At 38.3% G+C, this 13,327-nt stretch overlaps 2 long non-coding RNA genes and 13 other non-coding genes across 16 annotated transcripts; 8 read left to right on the forward strand and 7 right to left on the reverse strand.

The window, feature by feature from the left end:
• The first annotated feature begins 1,033 nt into the window (after positions 1–1,033).
• Positions 1,034–1,115, forward strand: Trnaf-aaa (transfer RNA phenylalanine (anticodon AAA)). The gene has a single exon. It is a non-coding gene; the product is annotated as a tRNA-Phe (tRNA).
• A 1,303-nt stretch (positions 1,116–2,418) lies between these two features.
• LOC145225392 (uncharacterized) lies at positions 2,419–4,533 on the forward strand. Its single transcript, XR_013859885.1, has 2 exons — positions 2,419–2,704; positions 4,009–4,533. It is a non-coding gene; the product is annotated as an uncharacterized LOC145225392 (long non-coding RNA).
• A 3,188-nt stretch (positions 4,534–7,721) lies between these two features.
• Positions 7,722–9,703, reverse strand: LOC145225325 (uncharacterized). 2 transcript variants are annotated; one of them, XR_013859860.1, is made up of 2 exons: positions 9,537–9,703; positions 7,722–8,248 (listed from the first exon to the last, which is right to left on the reverse strand). It is a non-coding gene; the product is annotated as an uncharacterized LOC145225325 (long non-coding RNA). The 2 variants fall into 2 exon arrangements; XR_013859859.1 differs by lacking the exon at positions 9,537–9,703 and adding an exon at positions 9,088–9,300.
• A 209-nt stretch (positions 9,704–9,912) lies between these two features.
• Positions 9,913–9,994, forward strand: Trnal-uag (transfer RNA leucine (anticodon UAG)). Its single transcript has one exon. It is a non-coding gene; the product is annotated as a tRNA-Leu (tRNA).
• An 82-nt stretch (positions 9,995–10,076) lies between these two features.
• On the reverse strand, positions 10,077–10,149 carry Trnam-cau (transfer RNA methionine (anticodon CAU)). The gene has a single exon. It is a non-coding gene; the product is annotated as a tRNA-Met (tRNA).
• Positions 10,150–10,562: 413 nt separating this feature from the next.
• Positions 10,563–10,635, reverse strand: Trnam-cau (transfer RNA methionine (anticodon CAU)). Its single transcript has one exon. It is a non-coding gene; the product is annotated as a tRNA-Met (tRNA).
• Positions 10,636–10,883: 248 nt separating this feature from the next.
• Trnal-aag (transfer RNA leucine (anticodon AAG)) lies at positions 10,884–10,965 on the forward strand. Its single transcript has one exon. It is a non-coding gene; the product is annotated as a tRNA-Leu (tRNA).
• Positions 10,966–11,047: 82 nt separating this feature from the next.
• Positions 11,048–11,120, reverse strand: Trnam-cau (transfer RNA methionine (anticodon CAU)). Its single transcript has one exon. It is a non-coding gene; the product is annotated as a tRNA-Met (tRNA).
• Positions 11,121–11,369: 249 nt separating this feature from the next.
• On the forward strand, positions 11,370–11,451 carry Trnal-uag (transfer RNA leucine (anticodon UAG)). The gene has a single exon. It is a non-coding gene; the product is annotated as a tRNA-Leu (tRNA).
• A 404-nt stretch (positions 11,452–11,855) lies between these two features.
• Positions 11,856–11,937, forward strand: Trnal-aag (transfer RNA leucine (anticodon AAG)). The gene has a single exon. It is a non-coding gene; the product is annotated as a tRNA-Leu (tRNA).
• An 82-nt stretch (positions 11,938–12,019) lies between these two features.
• Positions 12,020–12,092, reverse strand: Trnam-cau (transfer RNA methionine (anticodon CAU)). Its single transcript has one exon. It is a non-coding gene; the product is annotated as a tRNA-Met (tRNA).
• A 249-nt stretch (positions 12,093–12,341) lies between these two features.
• On the forward strand, positions 12,342–12,423 carry Trnal-uag (transfer RNA leucine (anticodon UAG)). The gene has a single exon. It is a non-coding gene; the product is annotated as a tRNA-Leu (tRNA).
• Positions 12,424–12,505: 82 nt separating this feature from the next.
• Positions 12,506–12,578, reverse strand: Trnam-cau (transfer RNA methionine (anticodon CAU)). Its single transcript has one exon. It is a non-coding gene; the product is annotated as a tRNA-Met (tRNA).
• A 249-nt stretch (positions 12,579–12,827) lies between these two features.
• On the forward strand, positions 12,828–12,909 carry Trnal-uag (transfer RNA leucine (anticodon UAG)). Its single transcript has one exon. It is a non-coding gene; the product is annotated as a tRNA-Leu (tRNA).
• Positions 12,910–12,991: 82 nt separating this feature from the next.
• On the reverse strand, positions 12,992–13,064 carry Trnam-cau (transfer RNA methionine (anticodon CAU)). Its single transcript has one exon. It is a non-coding gene; the product is annotated as a tRNA-Met (tRNA).
• Positions 13,065–13,327: the final 263 nt, after the last annotated feature.

Raw genomic sequence — 13,327 nt, forward strand, 5'->3', positions numbered from 1 at the left:
GTTATTTGCCATCTATGTTGCATCAGATCACATTAACTTAGCAAAACACTGTTCTCGTGTGGTAGCGTGTCCGAGTGGTCAAAGTCGCTGGTTTAAGGCACCAGTCATTTCGATGGCGTGGGTTCGAATCCCACCGCTGCCATTTCTTTGTACCTGTCATAAACTCCATGTATATTTGTTTCCTGTCTCATGCAGATGGAAAATAAAATATTGTACCAATAGTTTGTCCCGAGTGAGGATCGAACTCACGACCTTCAGATTATGAGACTCACGCGCTGCCTACTGCGCCATCGAGGCTTGATGACCTCATGCAAATTTGCATCCTTGTAATTAAAATATATGTATTTCGAAAAATAATGTGGGAATGCAGACAATGCCAATTTGTTTTGATACAAACTTGAGTTGATCAACAACATGTGGTATGTGTTTCTTTCTTAATTGGGGTCAATTTTGTCACAACCTTGGTTGCAAACCCTCTACCACATCGTTATTTGCCATCTCTGTTGCATCAGATCACATTAACTTAGCAAAACACTGTTCTCGTGTGGTAGCGTGTCCGAGTGGTCAAAGTCGCTGGTTTAAGGCACCAGTCATTTCCATGGCGTGGGTTCGAATCCCACCGCTGCCATTTCTTTGCATCTGTCAAAAACTCCAAGTATAATTTTTTCTCTGTCTCATGTAGTTGGAAAATAAAATATTGTACCAAAAGTTTGCCTCGAGTGAGGATCGAACTCACGACCTTGAGATTATGAGACTCACGCGCTGCGTACTGCGCCATCGAGGCTTGATGACCTAATGCAAATTTGCATCCTTGTAACTAAAATATATGTATTTCGACAAATAATGTGGGAATGCAGACAATGCCAATTTGTTTGGATACAAACTTGAGTTGATCAACAACATATGGTATGTGTTTATTTCTTAATCGGGGTCAAATTTGTCTAAACTTTGGTTGCAAACCCTCTACCACATCGTTATTTGCCATCTATGTTGCATCAGATCACATTAACATGGCAAAACACTGTTCTCGTGTGGTAGCGTGGCCGAGTGGTCAAAGTCGCTGGTTTAAAGCACCAGTCATTTCCATGGCGTGGGTTCGAATCCCACCGCTGCCATTTCTTTGCATCTGTCAAAAACTCCATGTATAATTTTTTCTCTGTCTCATGCAGTTGGAAAATAAAATATTGTACCAAAAGTTTGCCCAGAGTAAGGAACGAACTCACGACCTTGAGATTATGAGACTCACGCGCTGCCTACTGCGCCATCGAGGCTTGATGTGCTCATGCAAATTTGCATCCTTGTAACTAAAATATATGTATTTCGAAAAATAATGTGGGAATGCAGACAATGCCAATTTGTTTGGATACAAACTTCAGTTGATCAACAACATATGGTATGTGTTTATTTCTTCTTCGGGGTCAATTTTGTCTAAACTTTGGTTGAAAACCCTCTACCACATCGTTATTTGCCATCTCTGTTGCATCAGATCACATTAACTTAGCAAAACACTGTTCTCATTTGGTAGCGTGGCCGAGTGGTCTAAGGCAGTATTTCCCAACCTATGGGTCGCGACCCAAAGTTGGGTGGCCTGAACATCCTGTTGGGTCGCTTGTTTTAGTGACAATTAGAGCATCTACTTTTTGACGTCGCGGAGCATATTGTTTATTATTCCACGGGTTTTAAATTGTGGCCCAATAACAACTTCAACTTGTGGTGATAATGGTTAAAACTGTTTGTGACGTCATAAAGTGATGTGTTAGCTCACAGTTGAGCGTTGTCTGGCTAATATTCCTTCCATTTAGCTCCAAGTTCGGGCTAAATGGAAATGTTTGGTCGTAAAAAACAACAGTGTTTGCTCGTTATAAGGTTATTTATTTGCTAAACTGGCGTAGTAATTTTCAAAAAGCGTTCCTATAATTAACAGACAAAATACAATTAAAATAGCATGGCCATGGGTCGCGAGAAACCACTCAACAAAATTTTGGTATGTATTTGAGTCGCGTTAAAAAAAGGTTGGGAACCTCTGGTCTAAGGCGCTGGTTTTAGGCACCAGTCATTTCGATGGCGTGGGTTCGAATCCCATCTGTGCAATTTCTTTGCACCTGTCAAAATTCCATGTATAATTTTTTCTCTGTCTCATGCAGATGGAAAATAAAATATTGTACCAAAACTTTGCCTCGAGTGAGGATCGAACTCACGACCTTGAGATTATGAGACTCATGCGCTGCCTACTGCGCCATCGAAGCTTGATGACCTCATGCAAATTTGCATCCTTGTAACTAAAATATATGTATTTCGACAAATAATGTGCGAATGCAGACAATACCAATTTGTTTGGATACAAACTTGAGTTCATCAACAACATGTGGTATGTGTTTATTTCTTAATCGGGGTCAATTTTGTCTAAACTTTCACCCGATCCGTCTACTTTTAGGCGCTTAAAACTGTCGAATTCTGGAGAATCCCGGGCCTTTATGCTGTCGTATTATATTCCGTGTTATGGATTCTGCGCTTAAGCGACATGGTATGCTGTAGATATTACGAACAGCTTTGGGGGTTACCCTATGTGTTGTTTTCGTCGGTTGTGGCTGTTTGTTGACAAATTAAATCAGCTGAACTGAACCTTACAGTGCGGTAGAAAAATGGAATTTAGAACACTGGCTTCAATATACGGAATTTTTTTCCTAAAAATTGGTGGTAACTGGTAAGTTTAACATAATTAAGTATTTTGTGAAAAATAGCAAACCATTTTAATATAGGAGAGACATATCACATATTTGTCTGACCTGAGCACATTAACTGGGTTCACACACAGGAAGTAGATTTTGACTGAAGCAGCATAGTTTTTCGAGTTTGTCAGCCTTGAAAGTGACAAGCATCTGTGCCCCTGCAGGGTTCTCGTGTGTATTTGATTTGGACAAAAACATCAAGGTGTTGGAAGTTTTAACTCATATTGGCAACACTTCCATTGATTATAAACAAGGCAGCTACACAGATGGTATATTTTTGATTAAAGAAAGGTCCTAATTGTTTCAGAAAAAATGCAACCCGGACAAATCTGGAAATGTTTGGGCTGGTGGTGAAAATTTGAATGTTGAAACCCATACAGGACAAATGACAGAGAGTCAGATTTGGTGAACCACTGATTTATTATGTGAGTAAACAGTTGATGTGAAGAACTTAAGACAGATTAATATAGCATTCATGACTTTGATATTTGGTATAGAAGTGTTTTACACACCTTAGAAACTATTACCTGAAAGACTAAGGTAGCATGTCTAGCTTTATGTTCTGATTTCATTTGGTTTTCCTCCAGCACGTATATTAATGACTAGTAAAAACACTAAAATTGGGTGAAAATTGTTTGCGATTTTGAATATATACTGTATGTTTTGTTTAGTTAATAGTGAGTTGAAACTTATTATTATATTGTGCAATTGCAGTTGAAGCTATGGGTGAATCCTCCACTGCACCATACAAACTCATCTTATTGTTTGCCACTTGGGTGTCATTTGACAACAATTGCAGTGTTGGATTTCCCGACTAAAAACAATTTAAAGCATGCTTTTTGTGTTTAAAATAAGCGAATGGCACAAAGCCTATAGACTAAAGAGTAGACCAGGTAGATATGTATACAATGAGTACAAAATAGCCTGCATTGTTTAATATAAATAACTGTGTTTGTTTAAGTTAATATTGCACCATTGCTACTGAGATAAGCTCTACTTTCAAAGTTAGATCAGATATCTTCAATTGTTGACAACATTTTTGGTGCAAAATTGTGCAGATAGTTTAGTTGGCAACTCCACTATTTTTATATGATGACCATTACATAGCAGTACTGTCATATAGTCATTTGATGGTAGCATAAAAAGCCTTTTTAGCAACTAACAATTTGGTTATCAAGTAAAGATTGTGAAAAAACAATTGCATTTAATTAACTCCAAAGTTTAAAAACTAGATTTGTATGGTGTTTAATTATTTCATTAAATTTGTGTTTTATTACAGGGCAAGGCAAGAAGATGTTACTCTTAAAATCTGGAAAAGTTAGATGCAAGGGAAGGATATGTGTACTATTTGAAACTTTAACCTTTACACGGCTATAGATTGCATGCAATCTACTTTCTGTATTTCACATACAGCACATTACCCAAGATATGACCAAAGGTTCAACATAATAAGGAAATCTGTCTATTCGAGTTATTGTGTGATGTTTAGATTGATATATATATGTCCCAATCTAGTTGTTAATTTGTGTTGCTTTTTGTTCTTATTTTAATGCAAATTGTATTGTTGATTTTTTTGTTACACTGCGTTCTTAGTCTGCAATTTTATCCACATTTAATACTGAGTAAAAATCCATAAGCACTTCCAAATGTTGAACCAGAATTATTTCACTGGGTGTGAGGTATTTTACTGCATTATTACTGAGATACATTTGTGGCGCTTTTCATTCTGAGTTTATTCAAAAGGTACAAAGTTAAGCTGCACGGAATTGGATCAATGGCTTGAATAAAGAATGTATAATCCGTGTTTCATTTCTATTGACTTTTTGAGGAAAGTTTACTCCAGAAAAACAACAGGCGCAATGGGTTACCCTGTTAGTAATAGCAAATTTATGGTCAAGAGATAGGGGACAGTTCAGGAAGCGTAAACTTGCTAGAAATGAAAGCATATCAACGTTCTGTTGTTTGAGCTTTTGTTAAAAAACTTAATCACGTCACGATCCTTGACCCGTTAGTTTGAAACTTTGTGTTGTAAGCAAGCTTTATTGCGTCACTATCTATTGTTTCATATCAATTAGAAAACAATGATTATTCTTTTGTGCTAAACGATACAGGGATTTACCTATTTCAGGTTTTTTCACATACCTTGGAAGAAATTGAGCATACAAAAGTTGTGTGTCCAATACAACTAATTCAACATTAAGTTTCGCTTATCCTATAAAAAGCAAAAAAATACAGTTTATAGTTTGTTTTTGTCTTCGGTATAGCTTACGACGATGTAGTAGTTTCTTGAGTATCACATGACTACCGGTATGCATAAGGTCGCTAAAAGATTAAACAAACCTTTAGTCTTCAAATCTCATGTAACAAATGCCGACATGTTCAAAGAAACATAAAATAGTTTAAAGGCTGTCTAAAACTTTTTGTGTGATACTGGCGTTCGTGCTCCAAGTCGTAAAACAAAATGGCCTGCGAAACTAGCAATATCAGTCACAAGAAGCAATTCAAACGGCTTGTTTGAAAACCGATTGGCCTATCAAAACCGAATGATTTTGTCTCAAGCCGTTTGTGTTTAATGGCCGACAGTCTTAATCGCTGTGCGACATTATTGTATGGTGTTGCGGTCATGCCCTTCGCGGAATGATGATGTGCGCGTCTTATTTTCGTTTTGCTCATGGCAACAAGCTGAAACTTTGCAAGGTGTTACAGTTTACAATTCCACGTTGGCCTGTGAAAACCGTTTGCGTTTGCCTTAAACCGTTTGTCATCTGGAGCCTGTAGTGTATAGGCTACATTGGTCGACCGCGCAGAAAATATTTTTAAAGCGGTCATGCCCTGCGTTCGCTTATGATGCACGCCTCTCATTTTCGATTTTATTATCAGATTTAAACGATATTTTGCATGCCTTTGTTGGATATAATTTGAAGTTGACCTGTGAAAACCGTTTGCGTTTACCTTAAACCGTTTGTCATCTGGAGCCTGTAGTGTATAGGCTACATTGGTCGAGCGTGCGAAAATCATTTTTAAAGCGGTCATGCCCTGCGTTCGCTTATGATGCACGCCTCTCATTTACGAGGTTACGATTAGATTTAAACGATATTTTGTATGCCTTTGCTGGATGTATTTTAGAGTTGACCTGTGGAAACCGTTTGCGTTTACCTTAAACCGTTTGCCAACCGTTTGATTTTTTTTGCGCGGTCGACCAATGTAGCCTATACTAGCTCCAGATTTTAAACGGTTTAAGATAAACACAAACGGTTTTCACAGGTCAACTTTAAAATACATCCAGTAAAGGCATACAAAATATCGTTTAAATCTAATCATAACCTTGAAAATGAGGGGCGTGCATCATAAGCGAACGCAGGGCAGAAACGCTTTAAAAATGATTTTTTTGCGCAGTCGACCAATGTAGACTATACAGACTCCAGATGACAAACGGTTTAAGATAAACACAAACGGTTTTCACAGGTCCACTCTAAAATACACCCAGTAAAGGCATACAAAATATCGTTCAAATCTTATCATAACATTGAAAATGAGAGGCGTGCATCTTAAGCGAACGCAGGGCATGCCCGCTTTAAAAATGATTTTTTTGCGCGGTCGACCAATGTAGACTATACAGACTCCAGATGATAAACGGTTTAAGGTAAACGCAAACAGTTTTCACAGGTCAACTCTAAAATACACCCAGCAAAGGCATACAAAATATCTTTTAAATCTAATGATAACCTTGAAAATGAGGGGCGTGCATCATAAGCGAACGCAGGGCAGAAACGCTTTAAAAATGATTTTTGCGCGCTCAACACATATACCATTTACAGGCTCCAGATGACAAACGGTTTATGGTAAACACAAACGGTTTTGACAGGTCAACTTTTAAATACATCCAGCAAAGGCATACAAAATATCGTTTAAATCTGATAATAAAATCGAAAATGAGAGGCGTGCATCATAAGCGAACGCAGGGCATGACCGCTTTAAAAATATTTTCTGCGCGGTCGACCAATGTAGCCTATACACTACAGGCTCCAGATGACAAACGGTTTAAGGCAAACGCAAACGATTTTCACAGGCCAACGTGGAATTGTAAACTGTAGCAGCTTGCAAAGTTTCAGCTTGTTGCCATGAGCAAAACGAAAATAAGACGCGCACATCATCTGGCCGCGAAGGGCATGACCGTCACACCATACAATAATGTCGCACAGCGATTAAGACTGTCGGCCATTAAACACAAACGGCTTGAGACAAAATCATTCGGTTTTCATAGGCCAAACGATTTGCAAACGAGCCTTTTGAATAGTCCCTTGTGACTGATATTGCTAGTTTTCCCAGGCTATTATATTTTACGACTTGGAGCACGAACGCCAGTATCACACAAAAAGTTTTAGACAGCCTTTAAACTATTTTATGTTTCTTTGAACATGTCGGCATTTGTTAAGTGAGATTTGAAGACCAAAAGTTTGTTTAATCTTTTAGCGACCTTATGCATACCGGTAGTCATGTGATACTCAAGAAACTGCTACATCGTCGTAAGCTACCGAAGACAAAAACAAACTATAAACTGTATTTTTTTGCTTTTTATAGGATAAGCGCAACTTAATGTTGAATTAGTTGTATTGGACACACAACTTTCGTATGCTCAATTTCTTCCAAGGTATGTGAAAAAAAAACCTGAAATAGGTAAATCCCTGCATCGTTTAGCACTAAAGAATAGTCATTGTTTTCTAATTGATATGAAACAATAGATAGTGACGCAATAAAGCTTGCTTACAACACAAAGTTTCAAACTAACGGGTCAAGGATCGTGACGTGATTAAGTTTTTTAACAAAAGCTCAAACAACAGGACGTTGATATGCTTTCATTTCTAGCAAGTTTACGCTCCCTGAATTGTCCCCTATCTCTTGACTATAAATTTACTATTTCTACCAGGGTAACCCATTGCGCCTGTTGTTTTTCTGGAGTAAACTTTCCTCAAAAAGTCAATAGAAATGAAACACGGATTATACATTCTTTATTCAAGCCATTGATCCAATTCCGTGCAGCTTAACTTTGTACCTTTTGAATAAACTCAGAATGAAAAGCGCCACAAATGTATCTCAGTAATAATGCAGTAAAATACCTCACACCCAGTGAAATAATTCTGGTTCAACATTTGGAAGTGCTTATGGATTTTTACTCAGTATTAAATGTGGATAAAAAATGTACACTAAAAACGCAGTGTAACAAAAACAACAACAGCAATACAATTTGCATTACAATAAGAACAAAAAGCAACACAAATTAACAACTAGATTGGGACATATATATCAAACTAAATATCACACAACAATTGGAATAGATAGATTTGCTTATTATGTTGAACCTTTGGTCATATCTTGGGTAATGTGCTGTATGTGAAATACAGAAAGTAGATTGCATGCAATCTATAGCCATGTAAAGGTTAAAGTTTCAAATAGTACACATATCCTTCCCTTGCATCTAACTTTTCCAGATTTTAAGGGTAAAATCTTCTTGCCTTGCCCTGTAATAAAACACAATTTTAATGAAATAATTAAACACCATACAATCTAGTTTTTAAACTTTGGGGTTAATTAAATGCAATTGTTTTTTTTACAATCTTTACTTGATAACCAAATTGTTAGTTGCTAAAAAGGCTTTTTATGCTACCATCAACTGATTACATGACAGTACTGCTATGTAATGGTCATCATACAAAAATAGTGGAGCTGCCAACTAAACTATCTGCACAATTTTGCACCAAAAATGTTGTTAACAATTGAAGATATCTGATCTAACTTTGAAAGTAGAGCTTATCTCAGTAGCAATGGTGCAATATTAATTTAAACAAACACAGTTATTTATATTAAACAATGCAGGCTATTTTGTACTCATTGTATACATATCTACCTGGTCTACTCTTTAGTCTATAGGCTTTGTGCCATTCGCTTATTTTAAACACAAAAAGCATGCTTTAAATTGTTTTTAGTCGGGAAATCCAACACTGCAATTGTTGTCAAATGACACCCAAGTGGCAAACCATAAGATGAGTTTGTATGGTGCAGTGGAGGATTCACCCATAGCTTCAACTGCAATTGCACAATATAATAATAAGTTTCAACTCACTACTAACTAAACAAAACATACAGTATATATTTTCAACCAATTTTAGTGTTTTTACCAGTCATTAATATTACAAGTGCTGAAGGAAACCAAATGAAATCAGTCATTAAAACTAGACATGCTACCTCAGTCTTTCAGGTAATAGTTTCTAAGGTGTGTAAAACACTTCTATACCAAATATCAAAGTCATGAATGCTATATTAATCTGCCTTAAGTTCTTTACATCAACTGTTTACTCACACAATCATCTGTGGTTCACCAAATCTGACTCTCTGTCATTTGTCCTGTACAGGTTTCAACATTCAAATTTTCACCACCAGCCCAAACATTTCCAGATTTGTCCGGGTTGCATTTTTTCTGAAACAATTAGGACCTTTCTTTAATCAAAAATATACCATCTGTGTAGCTGCATTGATTATAATCAATGGAAATTTTGCCTATGTGAGTTAAAACTTCCAACACCTTGATGTTTTTGTCCAAATCAAATACACACGAGAACCCTGCAGGGGCACAGATGCTTGTCACTTTCAAGGCTGACAAACTCGTAAAACTATGCTGCCTCAGTCAAAATCTACTTCCTGTGTGTGAACCCAGTTAATGTCCTCAGGTCAGACAAATATGTGATATGTCTCTCCTATATTAAAATGGTTTGCTATTTTTCACAAAATACTTAATTAAGTTAAACTTACCACCAATTTTTAGGAAAAAAATTCCGTATATTGAAGCCAGTGTTCTAAATTCCATTTTTCTACCGCACTGTAAGGTTCAGTTTAGCTGATTTAATTTGTCAACAAACAGCCACAACCGACGAAAACAACACATAGGGTAACCCCCAAAGCTGTTCGTAATATCCATAGCATACCATGTCGCTTAAAGCGCAGAATCCATAACACGGAATATAATACGACAGCATAATGGCCCGGGATTCTCCAGAATTCGACAGTTTTAAGCGCCTGAAAGTAGACGGATCGGGTGAAACTTTGGTTGCAAACCCTCTACTACATCGTTATTTGCCATCTCTGTTGCATCAGATCACATTAACTTAACAAACCATCATTCACATGTGGTAGCGTGGCCGAGTGGTCTAAGGCGCTGGTTTTAGGCACCAGTCATTTCGATGGCGTGGGTTCGAATCCCACCGCTGCCATTTCTTTGCACCTGTCAAAACTCCATGTGTAATTTTTTCTCTGTCTCATGCAGATGGAAAATAAAATATTGTACCAAAAGTTTGCCTCGAGTGAGGATCGAACTCACGACCTTGAGATTATGAGACTCACGCGCTGCCTACTGCGCCATCGAGGCTTGATTACCTCATGCAAATTTGCATCCTTGTAACTGAAATATATGTATTTCGACAAATAATGTGCGAATGCAGACAATGCCAATTTGTTTGGATACAAACTTGAGTTCATCAATAACATATGGTATGTGTTTGTTTCTTCTTCGGGGTCAATTTTGTCACAACTTTGGTTGCAAATCCTCTACCACATCGTTATATGCCATCTCTGTTGCATCAGATCACATTAACTTAGCAAAACACTGTTCTCGTGTGGTAGCGTGTCCGAGTGGTCAAAGTCGTTGGTTTAAGGCACCAGTCATTTCGATGGCGTGGGTTCGAATCCCACCGCTGCCATTTCTTTGCACCTGTCTAAACTCCATGTATATTTTTTTCTCTGTCTCATGCAGACGGAAAATAAAATATTGTACCAAAAGTTTGCCTCGAGTGAGGATCGAACTCACAACCTTGAGATTATGAGACTCAGGCGCTACCTACTGCGCCATCGAGGCTTGATGTACTCATGCAAATTTGCATCCTTGTAACTAAAATATATGTATTACGAAAATAATGTGGGAATGCAGACAATGCCAATTTGTTTGGATACAAACTTGAGTTGATCAACAACATATGGTATGTGTTTATTTCTTAATCGGGGTAAATTTTGTCTAAACTTTGGTTGCAAACCCTCTACTACATCGTTATTTGCCATCTCTGTTGCATCAGATCACATTAACTTAACAAACCACCATTCACATGAGGTAGCGTGGCCGAGTGGTCTAAGGCGCTGGTTTAAGGCACCAGTCATTTCGATGGCGTGGGTTCGAATCCCACCGCTGCCATTTCTTTGCACCTGTCAAAACTCCATGTATAATTTTTTCTCTGTCTCATGCACTTGGAAAATAAAATATTGTACCAAAAGTTTGCCCCGAGTGAGGATCGAACTCACGACCTTGAGATTATGAGACTCACGCGCTGCCTACTGCGCCATCGAGGCTTGATGACCTCATGCAAATTTGCATCCTTGTAACTAAAATATATGTATTTCGACAAATAATGTGCGAATGCAGACGATGCCAATTTGTTTGGATACAAACTTGAGTTGATCAACAACATGTGGTATGTGTTTATTTCTTAATCGGGGTCAAATTTGTCTAAACGTTGGTTGCAAACCCTCTACCACATCGTTATTTTCCATCTCTGTTGCATCAGATCACATTAACTTAGCAAAACACTGTTCTCATGTGGTAGCGTGGCCGAGTGGTCTAAGGCCCTGGTTTTAGGCACCAGTCATTTCGATGGCGTGGGTTCGAATCCCACCGCTGCCATTTCTTTGCACCTGTCTAAACTCCATGTATATTTTTTTCTCTGTCTCGTGCAGACGGAAAATAAAATATTGTACATAAGTTTGCCCCGAGTCAGGATCGAACTCACGACCTTGAGATTATGAGACTCACACGCTGCCTACTGCGCCATCGAGGCTTGATGTACTGATGCAAGTTTGCATCCTTGTAACTAAAATATATGTATTACGAAAATAATGTGGGAATGCAGACAATGCCAATTTGTTTGGATACAAACTTGAGTTGATCAACAAACTATACGGTATGTGTTTATTTCGTAATCGGGGTCAAATTTGTCTAAACTTTGGTTGCAAACCCTCTACCACATCGTTATTTGCCATCTCTGTTGCATCAGATCACATTAACTCAACAAACCATCATTCACATGTGGTAGCGTGGCCGACTGGTCTAAGGCGTTGGTTTAAGGCACCAGTCATTTCGATGGCGTGGGTTCGAATCCCACCGCTACCATTTCTTTGCACCTGTCAAAACTCCATGTATAATTTTTTCCCTGTCTCATGCAGACGGAAAATAAAATATTGTACCAAAAGTTTGCCCCGAGTGAGGATCGAACTCACGACCTTGAGATTATGAGACTCACGCGCTGCCTACTGCGCCATCGAGGCTTGATGACCTCATGCAAATTTGCATCCTTGTAACTAAAATATATGTATTTCGACAAATAATGTGCGAATGCAGACAATGCCAATTTGTTTGGATACAAACTTGAGTTGATCAACAACATGTGGTATGTGTTTATTTCTTAATCGGGGTCAAATTTGTCTAAACCTTGGTTGCAAACCCTCTACCACATCGTTATTTGCCATCTCTGTTGCATCAGATCACATTAACTTAGCAAAACATTGTTCTCATGTGGTAGCGTGGCCGAGTGGTCTAAGGCCCTGGTTTTAGGCACCAGTCATTTCGATGGCGTGGGTTCGATTCCCACCGCTGCCATTTCTTTACACCTGTCTAAACTCCATGTATATTTTTTTCTCTGTCTCATGCAGACGGAAAATAAAATATTGTACCAAAAGTTTGCCCCGAGTGAGGATCGAACTCACGACCTTGAGATTATGAGACTCACGCGCTGCCTACTGCGCCATCGAGGCTTGATGACCTCATGCAAATTTGCATCCTTGTAACTAAAATATATGTATTTCGAAAAATAATGTGGGAATGCAGACAATGCCAATTTGTTTGGATACAAACTTGAGTTGATCAACAACATATGGTATGTGTTTATTTCTTAATCGGGGTAAATTTTGTCTAAACTTTGGTTGCAAACCCTCTACTACATCGTTATTTGCCATCTCTGTTGCATCAGATCACATTAACTTAACAAACCACCATTCACATGTGGTAGCGTGGCCGAGTGGTCTAAGGCGCTGGTTTTAGGCACCAGTCATTTCGATGGCGTGGGTTCGAATCCCACCGCTGCCATTTCTTTGCACCTGTCAAAACTCCATGTGTAATTTTTTCTCTGTCTCATGCAGATGGAAAATAAAATATTGTACCAAAAGTTTGCCTCGAGTGAGGATCGAACTCACGACCTTGAGATTATGAGACTCACGCGCTGCCTACTGCGCCATCGAGGCTTGATGACCTCATGCAAATTTGCATCCTTGTAACTGAAATATATGTATTTCGACAAATAATGTGCGAATGCAGACAATGCCAATTTGTTTGGATACAAACTTGAGTTCATCAATAACATATGGTATGTGTTTGTTTCTTCTTCGGGATCAATTTTGTCACAACTTTGGTTGCAAATCCTCTACCACATCGTTATTTGCCATCTCTGTTGCATCAGATCACATTAACTTAGCAAAACACTGTTCTCGTGTGGTAGCGTGTCCGA

Source organism: Phallusia mammillata, chromosome 4 (assembly GCF_965637545.1).
Source record: "Phallusia mammillata chromosome 4, kaPhaMamm4.hap1.1, whole genome shotgun sequence".
NCBI lineage: Eukaryota > Metazoa > Chordata > Ascidiacea > Phlebobranchia > Ascidiidae > Phallusia > Phallusia mammillata.